A 17,001-nucleotide genomic window follows, 5' to 3' on the forward strand; every position below is an offset into this window, starting at 1 on the left:
TACCTGAGGTCTGAGCAGTTTTCTTTTATGCTTTCTTAAAATATGGTGTCATGGTTCTTTTTTTTGCGGGGGGGAGGGGAGCATGGTTTTAATCCAATTATTCTTAAATTAGCTCTTCTTGATGTGTTTTCTAGGGCTGTTGTTTTTCATTTGATATAATTCAGGGCTGTCGAAAATGTGGCCTGTGTATGCTGGCAGTGAGATTTATGCGGCCCTCCTACAAGCATAGAAATTTGCGTAAATGCTTTAGTAAATGAAGCAGAGCTACTGCAGAGCTCTCACTAAAATGGCAAATCAAAATATTTTATCTGTTGTTTCATTAAAAACCTAAGGTTGACAGCCCTAATATAACCTATACATTCTTCTACTTTCAATTTTTGGACTTTGTTTTAACATCTGTTGTTGCCTCATATAGTCATTAACTTCTATTTGGTCCCTTCTAATTTTCAAGGAGTCTATTGCTTACAGTAAGGTTTATATTTCTTGTTCCATGCTAATTCTCTTTGTAATTTCTTTCAAATAATCCATTACTTCTATTTTTTCCTAGTGCTTTCATTTATTTTCCAATTATTTTTTCTAGCACTAATTTCATTTATAAAATCATACTTAGCTCTTTTTGAGAAATCTTGCTTCATCTCTTTCAAATATTCTAGATCAATTTGTGCCCAACCTATACTTTTCAATGGGGCTTTGTTTATAGATGTGATGAAATCATTCTTTTATTCTGGGCTTGAATTGAGCATTCTACAACATAACAGCTCTTTATGGCAGGCTTCTTTTATGTTTGCTCATTCTTCCAACCTTACATCCTATGAACTCACCATTCACATTGTACACAGAGACTCTTCTTTTTATTTCTCCTCAATCCTCCCATGGATCTTTTACCCAGCCCTCTCAGCTGAGAACTTTGCCTCATATTTTGCAGGAAAGAAATTGAGGCCATTCTCTTTGAGACCAACCTTCTCCCTCATATCATATATCATTTAGATGCCTTGTGCCACTTTCTCTTCCTTGAGCCCTGTCTTACATGAAAAGATAGCCCTACTCTTTACCAAAGCAAATCCCTATACCTACCTGCACAAGTAATCCCATTCTATCCCCTCTGTCAGAATGTCCTACTTATCATCCCCAATGACTTATTTTCAGTCTTTCTCTGTCTACTGGCACCTTTCCTACTACCTACAAATATACCCATCTTTCCCCCATCCTCAAAAAAACTCACTTAATCCTTTCAACCCCACTCTCCTCCTAAATCTATTCTGCTAAACTCCTCGAGAAGACCATTTACAATAAGTAACTACTTCCCCCTCTCTCACTCTTCTTAACCCCCTAACAAACCAGTTTCTGACCTCATCATTCCACTGCAACCATTCTCTCCAAAGTTACTAGTGATCGCTTAATCACCAAATCCAATGGCCTTTTTTCAATTCTCATTCTTCCCAATCTTTCTACAGCCTCTGACACTGTGAATCACCCTCTTCTTGATACTCTCTTTTCTCTAGGTTTTTGGCACACCACTCTCGCCAAGTTCTCCTTCTACCTTTCAGCCTGTACCTTCTCAGTATTCTCTGCTAAACCTTTATCCAGATCATGCCCACTTCTCACTCCAGACTACTTCACTCGGTGATCTTATAAGCTCCTATAGATTTATCATCTCTATGATGCTGATTCTCAAATCAACCTATCCAATTCTAATCTCTCTGCTGACCTCCAATATCACATCTCCACCTGCCTTTCCAACATCTAGAAATAGATGTTCAGTTGTTCATTTTAAACTCAACATTCCCTATACTGTAAAGGGTACCACTATCCTCCTAGTTCCCCAGGTTCACAAGCTAGGCACCATCCTCAACTTATTATATCTCACCCCTCCATATCCAATCTAGTGCCAAGGTCTGTCAATTTCACCTTTGCAACATCTCTGGAATATGTTCCCTTCCCTCCTCTGATACAACCACTACCCTAGTATAGAAGGCCCTCATCACCTCACACTTGGACTGTTACTGTTTAGTATGCTGGCCACAAGTCTCTCCCCATGCCAATCCAATCACCATTCGGCTGTCAAAGTAACTTTCCTACAGTGCAGGTCTGATCATATCACCTCTACTTCCTATCACCCTCCAGGACCAAATACAAAATCCTGTTTGGCCTTCAGCCCACCCCTACCTTTTCAGTCCTCTTATACTTACTCCATGTCACATACTCTTCTGATACAGTGACACTGGCCTCCTTGCTGTTCCATGAACAGTACCTTCCATCTCTCAGCTCCAGGCATTTATTCTAGCTGTTCTCCATGCCTGGATGGTTCAACCTCCGCATCTCTGCCTAGCAGCTTCTCTGGCTTCCTTCAAGTCTCAATTAAAATCCCAACTCCAATAGGAAGCCTCTCCCAACCCCTTCTCAATTCTAGTGCCTTGCCTCTGTTAATTATTTCCTATTTATTCTGTACATAGCTTGTTTGTACAATACAAACTGTATGTCTGAAGGGGAAGTTAGGTGGTGCAGTGGGTAAAGCACTGGGACTGTAATTACCAAGACAAACTTCAAATCCAGCCTGAGACACTTACTAGCTGTGTGACTCTGGGCAAGTCACTAACCTCTGTGTGCTCTGTTTCTTCATCTGTAAAATGTAGATCATAATAGCATCTACCCCCCAGGGTTATTGTGAGGACCAAATGAGATAATACTTGTTTTTTTAAAAAGTGCTTAGCACAGAGCCTGGCACACAGTAAACTCTCCATTAACTTTAGATAGGTAGAGAGATATAGACAGTTCTAACACATTTCAAAAATGGTAATTTATTTCAACTCAAATAACATATTAGGGAATATTTTTATCATAACTAGAATTTGCAATCTTCATCAAGAAACAGAATGAAAAAATTGCACTACTTCACAATACCTTGCAAACTACAACTAATACAATGCCCAGTTTCCAAACAAATTTCAGATCTTTTTTATGGTAAAGTATTCTATTTATTATATATCTTCTGGCATGTTAGGAGCAGGGATCTGAGAGGGCCTGGTCAGCATCACCTCCGCTCCCACTCCCCCACTTCTTCCTTGGTTGTAAGCTGCTGACCTTGCAGGTATAGCACTAGAGCTCAGGGTAAGCAGCAGTCCAAGGCTGAAGACGGGGCCACTATTTATTGTAGTATTTATATATTTCTTAACCATTTAACATGTATGAAACTCTGCTGCCACATTTGTTAGTTTTCTTTCTTAATGTGTCACTAATGAAATTTCTGAACGTTGTCCCATTTTCCCCATAAACTCTATGGTTTTACTGAAGCATTTTGCACAGCTCAGTGCTTTTTGGTGAGGAACACACAACACATACCAAATATAGCAGAATTTCCTGTATTGGTATGCTCGTTGTCTCCACTGTTGGACTGTAAGCTCCTTGAGGGCAGGGGATGTCTTTTGCCTCTGTCTGTATATTCAGGGCTTAGTGCAGTACTTGGTATATTTGTTGCTTTCATGTCATTTGAGTTGTATCCAACTCTTCGTGACCCCAACTGGGGTTTTTCTTGCCAAAGATGCTGGAGTGGTTTGCCATTTCCTTCTCCAGCTCATTTACAGATGAGGAAACTGAGTTTAGTGGGTTTAGTGATTTGCCCAAGGTTACACTGCTAGTAAGTATCTGGGGCAATATTTGAACTCTGGTCTTCCTGACTCCAAAGGCAGCACACCTGCTTGGTATATAGTCTTTCTTAAATGCTTACTGACTAACTGACTTCAGACTTTGTATTAGGACCAAGTTGTACACATTTCTGGAGAGAATGGGTCCTATTCAGTGTCCTCTTGCTGCTTTCTCAGAATGTTGTCAGCTAAGGCTAGGGACATGGAAGCTTTCAAAGCACCCAGAGTGGTCTGATTAAATTGGAAATCTGAACTTCTGACCTGAATTTGGGTCTGAGCAATACAACTACGGGTTTACTCCTTCTTGGAGCTTCAGTAGACAACTGCTTGAGACTCAGTCACCCTCAATCAGCAGGAAAGCTCTGAAGGTTCAAAGTAACAAAGTTACAGGGTTCACTTTGGTCTGGGCTTCCTGCCCTGGTTATTCTGTGGCAGGCTTCACAACAGGCTCCTAGGGTTGGAGAAACACAGCTTTAGCATTTGCTCCTTTCTCAGTACACAGCCTATCCTTCATAACCACTCCCTGGTAGGGAAGAGGGAAGACAATAAGTATTTATATAGTACCTACTATATGCCAGGCACTGTTCTAAGCACTTTACAAATATTATCTCATTTGGTCCTCACAACAACCCTGGAAAGTAAGTGCTGTTATTATCCCCATTTTTATAGCTGAGGAAACTTGGGCAGCATACAGAGGTTAAGTGACTTGCCCAGGATCACAGACCTAGTGTCCAAGATTAAATTTGTACTCAGGTCTTCCTGACTCAAACCCAACACTCTATCCACTGATATCTCTAGGCGGCTTTACAAAACCACACCTAGGCAGAGGTTCCCTCTTCAGTCCACACTGGACCTGTGACCCACTACTGGGTGGGGAGTGACAGGGTTTCCACTTGGCAGTCGTTCCTACTCCCTGAACAGTGTCAGGTCCTTCTATGCCAAATCTGAAACCTCTTCTGTTCAAGTACACAGCTATGAGTAGGCCTTCATTCAGTCTCTGTGCTTCAAGGCTCTACCTCACTGCTGCCTACTACAATGCACCCCCATTGTCCACAGACCCCGCTGTCCATCTCCCTATGCTGGTGGAGTGGGCTAGAAGAATGACACACTGATTCTTTTCTTGGATTTCCAGATCAAGAAATGATCCAAGATATTTACTGGACTTTTGTAGAGTAGGTGTAGAGGAGAGCTCCCAGCTGTACTACTTCCTTACATTCTCAACAACTGACATTCTTCATCCATTTAGTTTGTCTTGCACAGACTTCATCATCCATTGTCCATGGGGAATCCCTTTTCAACTCAGACTCTACTTTGAATTTTTTCATACTAACAGAAAATACTTTTGAAAACAGACATCTCTGTTTTATGTTTCATTCAGCATTCATGATGACAGGGTAAATGGACAAGTTTCTCTCCTTTGTTATACAGTTCCTTGTTTTTCCTTTTTTCACTTTTAGGATATTTTATGTTTTTCCAGATTTAGAATTTTATCTTTCCCCAGTTATATATAAAAACAATTTTAACACTGGTTTTTAAAACTTTGAGTTCCAACTTCTCTCCCTTTAGCTCTTTGTTTTTCAAGGAACCTTGCATAATTATGACACATGACTAGAGGACACTTTGTTGAAGAGTATCTCTAAAGAGACATTTTGCTTTACCAAATAAAATGTTTTCACATGGTCAAGAAACTATATCCTGTATTGCCTACATCTTTTACAACAGATGATACTATAAATGCAGCCTATCTAGTAATACTTTTATCAAGGATGCTCTATGTTACTGTGTTGATTATTATCAAACAAAGTTTACAGAGCCAGGGGAGCAAGCATACAAGTCAACAGGTATTAATTTTATCTTTATCATTTCTTTCTGGGCAGTAATAAGCCACACTTTTCAGCAATTGTTTCAAGTTTTCCCCTCCTCCAAATTCCTTGAGAATCAATCCCATGACATTCTCACAATTGAGTCACCTTCAGCATGGATTTCCTCTATGCATACTTGGTCTAGTCCGGATGCTCTTCCCAATTTTACTCTCTATTGTGCTATTTCTACATCGTTTATAAGCATATCCAAAAATATGTAGTTTGTGTGGTGACTTCACTGTCACAAAGAAACTGGCAGAAATTTTCCATCTTTCATCAGTTTCTCCTTCTAGCCTTATCCTGAAATGTCTTGGGAGCAGACTTGGTTCTTTCCTCAAGCTTTCTCTAAATAGATCTGAGCCACCATATTCCCTCCATGTTTTAAGGTAACAGTGCTCATAAATGAAAAGAAAACAATAATAGAAACTGAATGCTTTGAAATTGGGATTTTTATGGATTTAAAGTGTTCTATTAATACTTATTCACCACCCCTACTTCAGTCCTGCTTGTGGCCAAAGATATATATTATCAAAAAGACTGATTAGTGATAGTGATATAGTCTAAAGAAAAGTTACCTGGCCCACAGAGAGCAAAAAGAAAAAAAGGTCTTATTAGCCATCCAACTGAGCTAAAACTTAGCAACAAGTCTCAGGTGACTCGACGTTGCACAAAGCAAGAATAAGTGACTATGCAAATGAGTGATTTCATCACAGTGTATAAAATTCCCTGTGTAGAAACCACCCATCAAAACAAACTGCAACCCATCTCTCCATATATAGTACAGGTACCTAGAGAATTTTCAGGTTAGATAAGTAGCATAGTAGATAGAGTGCTGGTCCTAGAGTTAGAAAAACCTGAATTCAAATCCAGCTTCAGACACTATCCATGTAACCTGGGCAAATCACTTAACCTTATTTGACTCAGTTTCCTTATCTGTAACATGAGCTGGAAAAGAAAATGGAAAACCACTCCAGCACCGTTGCCAAGAAAACCCCAAACGGGGTCATGAAGAGTGGACCACCACTGAAAGAACAAAAGAGAATTTTCAGAGGCAGGATTTGAACCCAGCTCTTCCTGACTCCAAGCTCTCCTAAAAATAAAACCGGGAGGGGGGAGGGGGGAGGGAAGAACAGACAAATGCTTGTAGTCTGCTATACAATCTTATGATCAAGCAGACCTTTTTAAATTTTTGTATTCACAGAGCTAAATCTTAGAAACAAACAATTATTGCTTCATGTGTTCTGCCAGTATCTAGTGCTTTCCTAATGCTGGATTATTTTTTTAAGTAATTAAGCAAAAAAGTAGATTTTCCTCCCATTTAATTAAAATTAAGCAAATGAATATGTGTATATACATACCCACACACACACACATTTTTTTTTAAATGGAAGCATGGTACAGCGGAAAGGGCAATGGTTCCAAAGATCTTGATTCAAATCTCATCTCTAATAATTACTAGCCCATAAGACCTTTGGCAAGTCATCCACCTTGTCCAACAGTCACCTGACCTCAGTTTCCTCCTCTGTAAGGTAAGGAGGTTGGACCATCTGACCTCTGAGGTCTCTTCTATAACTAGCTCTATGATTCTAATCCTAAGTGAAATCAGTGAAACTACTAATCTTCACCAAAAAGTCCTAAACTAATAAAAAGGAAGAGTCTTGATTAATAACTATATATATATATACATATGTGCATGCATATATATTATACTTGACAATTCACAAAGTCTACTCTTCACAACTAAAAGAGAGGTAGTTCAAGTACCATTACACTCTATTTTATACAGGGTGTTCCTAAAGTCTGGACAGATAGGCAAAAGTGTGTATTTTCAAGAAATGAAATGAATGAAATTTTCGACAACATTTTACTTAATTGAAATATTAACAAGTAACATCTTCGATATGATTTCCATCATTTGTGATGTGAAGGTTGATGCGCTTTGCAAGATTCACATGAACTCGATGCAATAACTCCATGCTGCCATCACTCTTTATGCGTTCAACCAAGTGTGCTGCATCTGTGATTTTCATTGAGTACACACCTTCTCCTTTAGCATACCCCAGAAAAAGAAGTCAAGGGGGCTAAGGTCTGTTAATATTCCAAATATTTCAAAATATGCATTTTTGCATGTGTCCAGAATTTAGGGACACCCTGTAGATGAGTTACTAAATTTTATTATATTCTCTCACATACAGTTTCTTTTAAGAGCTATTGTCATTTACTTCCTAAGGGTCCAATTTTAAAATAAAACTTTTTCAAAAAGGAAAAGCTCATAATTTAGCAAAAGAATTTAAGAAATACTTTGCAGATCTCAACTGATAACTTACAGAAGACAGCCAATAAGAACATAGAAAGATAAGTTTCTGTCAATTGTATCCTCCTCCCTCAGAAATACCCAGTCACTTAATATCTAGCTATTCCCACAGTTATGAGAAGACCATACATAGCTAACAATTGTAATGTACTTGCAAATATAAAAAACTACCTAAAGAAAGTAAAACAACACATAATAGAATTACAAGGACAGCCCAGGTACGTCAAACCTTCCGAAAACACTTACTTTATGACTTATTAACTTGATTGGGTGTAACATTGATACTACAGTTAAATTTTGAAGGTTTGTTTTTGTTTGGGGGGGTTGTTTGTTTTTTTTTTGTGGAAGCAATTGGAGTGAAGTGATTTTCCCAGGGCCAGACAGCTAGTAAATGTCTAAGGGCCCATTTTAACTCAGATCCTCCTGACTCCCAAGCTGGTGCTCTAGCTACTGTACCACCTACCTGCCCCAAATTTTGAAGGTTTTTAACAAGAAATAACAACTAACAAGAAATAACATTATTAATTCAAAGACAAAAGGTTAATAGTACTAGAGAAGAAATAGGGCAAAAAAATGAAAGAGTTCAAGATAGGGTAGGAAGGGAATGATACATACATACACATAAAGAGGAAGAGGTCAAGGTAACATAGGAGAGGTGGGGAAGGAAAAAGTTTCATAGGTTCTGCGGTATTTATCAGTGGAGATAAATTCATCTTGTCAGGTGATTGCTAACTGGGTTTCAGAATAAATAAATCAAATTCTCACTTGTTATTTCTGGCTTTTGAAATACACATTTTCTGATAAACCATTTATTTAAAAGTTTCAATTTCCATTATCCTTAAAACTAGGGCTGGCCTGGGTTAATAATATTGAAGTACATGAAGTGTTTCATCTCATTCTGTAGTCCTTTTTTAACAGGTATGCTACAATAAAATGGCCATTAATTTGGTGTTAGAGGCCAACTATGCCCTCTAACTTGAGACAACTCTCACAGTTTGCTTGCTCTGTTCCAACAAAAAATCAAAAACCTGATGATTGGGCCCACTATAAATTCAGACTAATTCAGGTAAAATATCTCAGTCAAATCCTCACTGCAACTTGGCAATCTTTTTGATCAACTCCTGCTCACAACAATTATTTCAAACATCTCCTACAGTCCAGAGGAAATCAAGGTCACACAATGTAAAATCCCTTAACTTCCTTCTTCAACGCTGCAAAACTCCATGTTTATTCTCCCATCCTTGTTAACGTTAATCCTCAGTCTTCGGTCTCAATCCCTTCCCAAGGATCTAAGATCCTCAATTAACCCCTCCCCCTAGTATCTTCAATATCTCCCTTTTTCAGTGGCTTTTTTTTCCCTCTACCCACAAACACGCTCAAATTTCCCTGGATTACCCACTCCCCTCTAAAAAGAACCCTTCAAGCTTTCAACCACCTCCCTCTTTTCTTTTATGAATAAACATCTTCAATTACTTGAACAGTTTCTTTCATGAGGCTGAAATAATTAAATTAATATAGCTGGTATGATTCTGTGTGGAGGTTGAAATGTGGAAATTTTTTAAATTATTTTTAGAATTGGGCTAGCATAATTTACTAAAGATGTTCTTTATTACTTTTCTTTCCTGGATTGCATGTACATCCCCTTCTGACTATTTACAGCAAAATAACTGACTATTAAAAGGACACATCTAGACAAAAGCATTAAGAACTGCATTTTATTTTTTTCTATTAAGAACTACATTTTACTTCTTATTTTACACAATAATGTAAAATTAAGTAGAACCAAACAGAAAATTTTAAAACAAATAACTGTCTTACAACCTGACTTTCACTGGTCGTTTTGCCAAGGTCATTTTGCCAAACAGTTTGTAGTGATCAAATAGTACTCTAATTTTTGGAACCAAAAAAAATCCTAATTTTTTAAAAAGATTTATTTATTAATAATATACTATATATAGTATATATTATATAATTTTAAAGGCTTATTTATTAATATATGTTAATAATTAATATATTAATAATTCACAAGCAGAATTACATACAAAGTAGTTAGATACCCTAAAATTGGTGACATTATCTACAAAATGTACTGCTACTTCTCTGACTCCTTACACATGACAACATATCAAAAGAATGTCAGTTATGAGGTTAAACAGTTTCAGCTTCCCAAAACATAGTTAAATAAAAGCATAATATTTTTAAAAGCTTATTTATAACTTATAATGAATTCACTCTACCCTACTGTCTTTTTTGGCATCTTGCCTTTAAAGCAAGCTTAATTGCCAACATGACTGTGAATGATTTCCTCTTAAGCTCTTCCTTTAAGTCCACTGAGCCCATAAAAATCCAACATATGGTTTATAGTTACTATGTTTATTTAGAAAGTAACTTATTTAGACCAATGAATAGTAAAATATTTTCCTTTTCTCCAATAAGCCTACAGTGAGTTTTTTAAATAAAGTAAATGCTTATAAATAATAAATTTTCACTCCTTTTAACTTAATTACACAAGCATTATTCAACAATTAAAATTCCACTCAGCTTCAACTTGGTCTAAATTCAAAATAACTGCCATCCCAGAATAGTGATGTTCGAGCTGCCAAGTACTTTTCAAAAACTAAGAATCCGCTCTCCCTCACTTTAAACTCGTTCTTTTTTTCAGTTTATTTGGTACAGCTCCTTTTCTTAATTCAGCTAAGATCTTCTCCTAAGTATTCAAAAGATCTTTCCCCATAAAGATGAAGGGGGAAAACAGTTTGGAGTGCTGACCCTGGAATTACAGGGGCTGAGTTCAAACTCTCACTCTGGCCCTTACCACCTATTTCATCTTGGGTACAGTATTTAACCTCTCTGTGCCTCAGTTTCCCCATCAGTAAAATCAGGTTGGAATTGATCTCCAAGGTCCTGTCTAGCTCTAGATCTAAATAGTTCCAAAGGCTTCAACTAGATACAGGTTTGTTTGTTTTTCCAAGATTAAACCAACTTCCATTTTTTTTTTCAATTCAATTCTGAAAACGTTTGGTAAGCACATCCTATGTGCAGGAGACAGTTGTGGCACACAGAAAAGATGAGAATCCCTACCAAAGCATAGATTACAGTCTAGTAATTATTAATTTGCAAAAATATAGTTTCATTAGCATTCATTAGCCCACTGTTTACATAGATGCAATATTTAAATTATTTTAAAGCAAAGATTCAATACAGATTTCATAATAAAAGTTGCTCCCAAATTCAGTCCTATTTCAGTCACGTCTGACTCTCTGCGATCCCATCTGGCAAAGACACTAGAGTGGTTTCCAAATTCGTTCTCCAGCTCATTTTACTGAGACAAACAAGGTTAACTAACTTGCCAAAGGTCAGACAGCTAGTAAGTGTCTGAAGCCAGATTTGAACTCAGGACGTTAAAGTCTTCCTGACTCCAGGCCTCGCATTCCACTGTGCCACCTAGCTGCCCTTGCCTCTCAAGTATTGGAATATAAAGTGAATTTTCATCAATGAATGTTATTTTTCTACTGACTTCTTGGCCAGTCTATGTAGAACGAAAGCTATTTCAAAATTCTGTAACATTTTTAAACAATATTATTCAATTCAATTAGTTATTGTGTAAATCGCGTAGTAATTAAAAGACAGTAATTTTCCAGCACAAAATTCAAAAGATGTAAAATATTACTCCCTATGCTGTGTTCAAAATAAAGCACAAGATAAAAAAAGAAAATATAGTACAGTACCAAACAGAATGCTGATTAGGAGTCTGAGATATACCGGCCATAGGGCCCCTCCGCGAGCCATTCAACTCACTGCCAAATCTCGTCGTGTCTATTTCTCCATCTTTCCACTCATAAAGCCAATGTCCTAAGTCAGCGCTTCATCAGCCCTCGCAACAACCATTGCAAATCACCTATTTGTTTTACCAGTCTCATATTTCTCTACTCCGACCCATCCCCCACAGCCAACAAGTTCATTCTGTTAAAGTGCAGGTCCAACCCCTTCTCAAACTTAAGAGGTTTTCTCTTACTTAGAGGGCAAAATAGACACTCCTGTTTAACACTTAAAGATCTCCACAGAAGAGGTCAAGATGGCTGAGTAATAGGATGTGATACAGCGAACTCCACCCCACAAACTTCTCCAAATATATCTAGAAAACGCACCAGACTAAATACTGATAGGGAAATCCAGGAAAAGTCAAAGTCATTTGTCTAGCCCAGTTAGACAGGGAAAACAGGGAAGTCTGCAGATATTGTGAATACTGGGGACTAGGTCAGGGCAAGAGCTCTCCACTGCCCACACTGAGGCTGTGCACCTGAGAAAGAGGCCCAGACCCATACTGGGTTACTGTGACAGAGACAAGTGACAATTACCAGCTCTTTCACCCGCTTCAGAGTTTTGGGTCACAGATCCAGGGGGGACTGTGAAGGGGACTTGCAGAGGAAAGTGGCATTCCAGGTAGAGGGGCCCTGAATTGTGTATGTAGAAAGGAGAAAGTCAACAACAGCAGGGTGGCTCAGACTCCAGGCACAGAGCAGGGTCTCATTTCTAGTATCTAGTACAGCCTGCAGAAGAATTAGCAAGGCAAGAATCCCAGAACAAAGAGAAGCCTACAGTTCTGCCCCTCTAACCAAACAGAGCTCCCCAGCTGGCTAACAGGGGCTGAGTCCAGCCGCAGTCTACTACTGTACATAACCAAACCCAGGCCAGGAACATGCAGAATTCAGACCTGAGAGAAAGCAATCAAACTGTGCCCTGGATCAAACCATTTTGGGAACACTTAAAGAACTTGAAGTTCTCCAGCTCATTCCTGATTGTGGAATAACACAATGCTGAATAACCCAAGAAAGCAGACCTCTCAAAGCGCACCAAAGTCCAGCCCCAACATCAAGTTCAAACTCAGGAAGAACCCCATCATAAGGGAAAGGAATAAGCATTTCACATAGTCCCTCTTACGTGCCAAGCATCATGTTAACTGCTTTACAAATATTACTTCATTTGATCTTCACAACAACCCTTTGAAGGGATTGCTGTTATTTTCCCTATTTTATAGTGGAGAAAACTTAGGCAAACAAAGTTTAAGTGACTTGTCCAAGGTCACACAGCTAGTAAGTGTCTGGGGCAATATCTGAATTCAAGTCTTCCTGATTCTAGGCCCATCACTCTACTGAGCCACCAAGCTGCCTCATATGAAGAAAAATGAGTTAGTATAGTGGCAGGGAAGCTCAAGACACAAGTGCAAATGAAGGAAATTATTACAAAACACATACAAGTAATGACTGACTCCGAGAAAAACACTTGGGCACAAATTCAACTAGAATGCCTCAAAGAGATGAAGAAAGATTCTTTTAAGCAGAGTTAATAAATGTGTTCTTTTTAATGAAGGAAATTATAGAACTTGGGAAAAATTGAAGAAATGAGAGCTAAGGAAAAAAGAACTGGAAAGAGAATTAACAGTTTGTCACAAAATATACAAAACCTTGCCCAAGTCGCAAACTCCCTTAAATTTGAATGGACCAAACAGAAACTAATGATTCCATGTCACAAGAAGAAATATTAAAATAAAGTCAAAGACTGAAAAAGGTAGAAGAAAATGTAACATACCTCATAGAAAAAAAAAGCAGTTCTGAAAACATGTCAAGGAGAAAAAAATTAACAATCATTGAAAGTGAATTTTATGGCCAAAAAAAGGACCTAGACATCTTATCTCAAGAAATCTTAAAGGAAAACTGTCCAGATTTCTTAGAACCTGATTAGTAAAATAGAATCAGTGATAATACACCGGTCACCTCCTGAAAGAAATCCCAAAAGTAAAAATCACAGGAATATCATGGCCAAAACCTAGAACTTCCTAGTCAAAGAAAATACACTTCAAGCAGCAAGCAAGAAAGAACTGAAGTACTGAGGAACCACAGTCAGAATCACACAATATTCAGCAGCCACCATTCTCAAGAAACAGTGAATCTGGAATATTCAAAAAGGCAAAAGATAAGGACTTTTCAGTTGTTTCAGTCATGTCCAACTCTTCATGATCTCATTTGAGGTTTTCTTGGCAAAGATACTGTAGCCATTTGCCATTCCCTTCTCCAGCTCATTTTACAAATGAGGAAACTAAGGCAAACAGCATGAAGTGATTTGCACAGGGTCACATAAGTAGGAAGTACTTGAGTTGGATTTGAACTCAGGTCTTCCTGACTCCAGGCCCGGCTTAGAGCCAACAACAAATTACCAGAAAAACTAAGTATAATGAATGCTACATGGGAAAAAAATGATCCTTTAATGAAATAGAGGACTTCTAAGCATTCCTGATGAAAAGACCTGAAGTGTAAAGAAATTTTTTTTTATTTCAAACACAAGAATGAAAAGAAACATATGAAGGTAAACATAAGTGAACACTGATAAAGGACTAAACAAAGATAAACTACATTCAGATAAGGAGATATTACATGCATCCCCTCTTAACTCTATCATCATCAGGGTTCAAAGAAGAAATTCAATTAGACAAGGTCTGAGAGTAGTTCTGTTATGTTTTAATGATCTTAAGAATGTAAGAGAGGGGAAAAGGAATAACTAGGAGATGGAGAGAAATTTGGGAAGAAGAAAAGAAAAGTTAGGAAAAATTATCTCAAATAATCAGTATGCACAAAGAGGAGCGGGTAGGTAGAGAGGAGCAGCTGATCTGAACTGGCAGAAAAAAAGCAGTAATATACACACAAACATACAACTGGACACATAAATACATTTCACTCAACAGGGAAAAGGAAGGAAAGGTGAGACGGGGGGAAGGGGAATTAGATGGAGAACAGATTAAAGAAGGAAGCAATCCTAAGCAAAACAAACCCTAAGGATATACAAAAATATTTAGAATGTTTCTTGGGGTGGCATGAGATGGGAATCTGAACAGGTGTCCATAAATTCAGGAATGGATAAACAAGATATAGTATATAAATGTGATGAAATACCACTGAACTAAACTCATATTAGTATAATGACCAAGCAGGATCCCAGAGGACTAATGGGGAAACATGCTATCCATCTTCTGATAGAGAGGTGAAGGAATGCAGAATGAGACAAATTTTTTTGAACATGACCAATGTGGAAATATGACTGATTAATTATGTTTATAATGGGTTGTTTTTATTGTGTTCTCAAAGGGAGAGAAGAAGAGAAGGCTAATTTTGGCTGATTAAAATGATAGATAAGTAAAATAGATGAATGAATAAATAAATGGATGGATGAATGAATAGACAGACGGATGGATGAATAAGTGTCTGGCGTTTCCTTCCTAGTCTCTTATACATCACTTCCTTCCACATACTCTACAGTCTAACTGTACTAGTCTAGTTGTTGTTAATCACACAAGACATCGACTCTTCTTTTCACATCTTTGCTCTGACGATTCTCTACATTTTTCATTCTCTTCCTCATCACCTTTGCCTCTTGGAATCCCGGATTTACTTCAAGAATCAGATCAAGCACCATGTTTTATAAGAAGGCTTTCCTGGTACCCCACAGCTGCTAGTGCCTTCCCATCAAAAGTCACCTGTGTTTGCTCTGTGTGTTTCTTATCTATACCTAGATAAATACATGTTTCCCCCATTAGAACGTAAGCTCCTTATTGTGCCCCAAAAGCTATTAAACTGTGCATATCTTTTGACCAGACCTGTACCCCAGGAAATGGATTCATACTTTACAAAAGGAGGGGAGATCTTAATTAACTACAGCATCATATAGTTACAGAAGAGGAAGAAACAACAATGAAGTAAAACACCATAATTAGGGAAAGTGTGACAAGCAGGAGGGGAAGGGAGCATGTAGGAATATAGGCAAATGAAGACTTATTAATTAAAAATAACTAGAAAGACAAAATATTAAAAGAGGAAGAGGAACAAAAAAATCCTAGGGGGAAAGCAGTATTAGAAGAACAGAAGAAAATATAAAACTAACCTGATTAAAAATAAAAATCAGAAAATCTAAATAAAATAGCAAATAAACAAAGTGAAATCACAACAAAGCCAGAAAGAACATAAAGAACTATCATGAACTATTATGTACACAAAACAAAAATGAGAACACAAAAGACATGAGAATACCTTCAAAATGTAAAATATTCAGATTGTCAGTCAATCTCAGAAATAAAACTAGCTGTAAAGGAACTACCAAAGGAAAAAAACTCCTGATCCTGGTGGATTTATAGGCAAATTCTATCAAACTGTTAAATAACAAATCATCAATGCTACATAAAATAAACTCAAAAATTTGAAAAACAAAGCATTCCACAAGACTCTTTTTACGAGACAAACAGAGTCTTCTTAGTACTTAAACCAGGGCAGGATAAAGCAAAGAAGAACTATATACCAATGTTGAGAATGAACATTAAATATAAAATTTTAAGTTAAAATTAAATCCTGTAAAACAGAATAAAACAGAATCCAAGAAAGAAAACATTCATTATGACAAAGTCGGATTTATCTCGAAGGCAGTTCAACATTAGGAATATAATCAATTATATTAAAAACAAAAACACATGACTATCTTAATAAATACTGAAAAAGTCATTGATAAGGCACAACATCAACTTATGCTAAAAACTCTACAAAGGATAGACATAGATCTTCCCATGTCATAAAAAGTATCTACATAAAATAAAAAGCAAGTATCGTACATTGTGGGGTATAATAGAAACTTCCCCTGCAAATACAGGAGAAAACTAAGGATTCTCACTTTCCCCGTCACTGACATAGTTCTGGAATTGTTAACAATAGCAATAAGAAAAGAGAAAGAAATTAAAGACTTAAAGAAGAGATAAAACTGTCCTTATCTGCTGATAATATGAGTTCCCTTAGGAAATCCAAGAGAATCAGCAAAGACTGTAATTGACATAATAGCTTCAGCAAAGGTGCAGGCTATAAAACCCTCAAAAATCAAGGGAGATCCAATTCAAAATAACTACAAAATACATTAAATATCTGGGAATCAAGTCTACCAAAGCATACAAAATAATAGTATATACTCAGTGCCAAAGGGTTCCTCAAAGAAATAAAGAGTTGAAGGAACATTCAGTGCTCGTAGCTGGGCAGTGCTATAATAGAAATGACAATATTATCAAAATTAATTTACAATTTTAATGCTATACCAAACTATCAAATGGATAATTTAAAAAAAATTTGATGAAATTGTAATAAAATTCACGGAGAAA

At 37.3% G+C, this 17,001-nt stretch overlaps 1 protein-coding gene across 1 annotated transcript in view; it reads right to left on the reverse strand.

The window, feature by feature from the left end:
- The window catches only part of MYO6 (myosin VI), a 232,000-nt gene that overhangs the window by 158,845 nt on the left and 56,154 nt on the right, over nucleotides 1-17,001 (reverse strand). The window lies entirely within an intron of this gene.

Source organism: Trichosurus vulpecula, chromosome 7, assembly GCF_011100635.1.
Source record: "Trichosurus vulpecula isolate mTriVul1 chromosome 7, mTriVul1.pri, whole genome shotgun sequence".
In the NCBI taxonomy this organism is placed as follows: Eukaryota; Metazoa; Chordata; class Mammalia; order Diprotodontia; family Phalangeridae; genus Trichosurus; species Trichosurus vulpecula.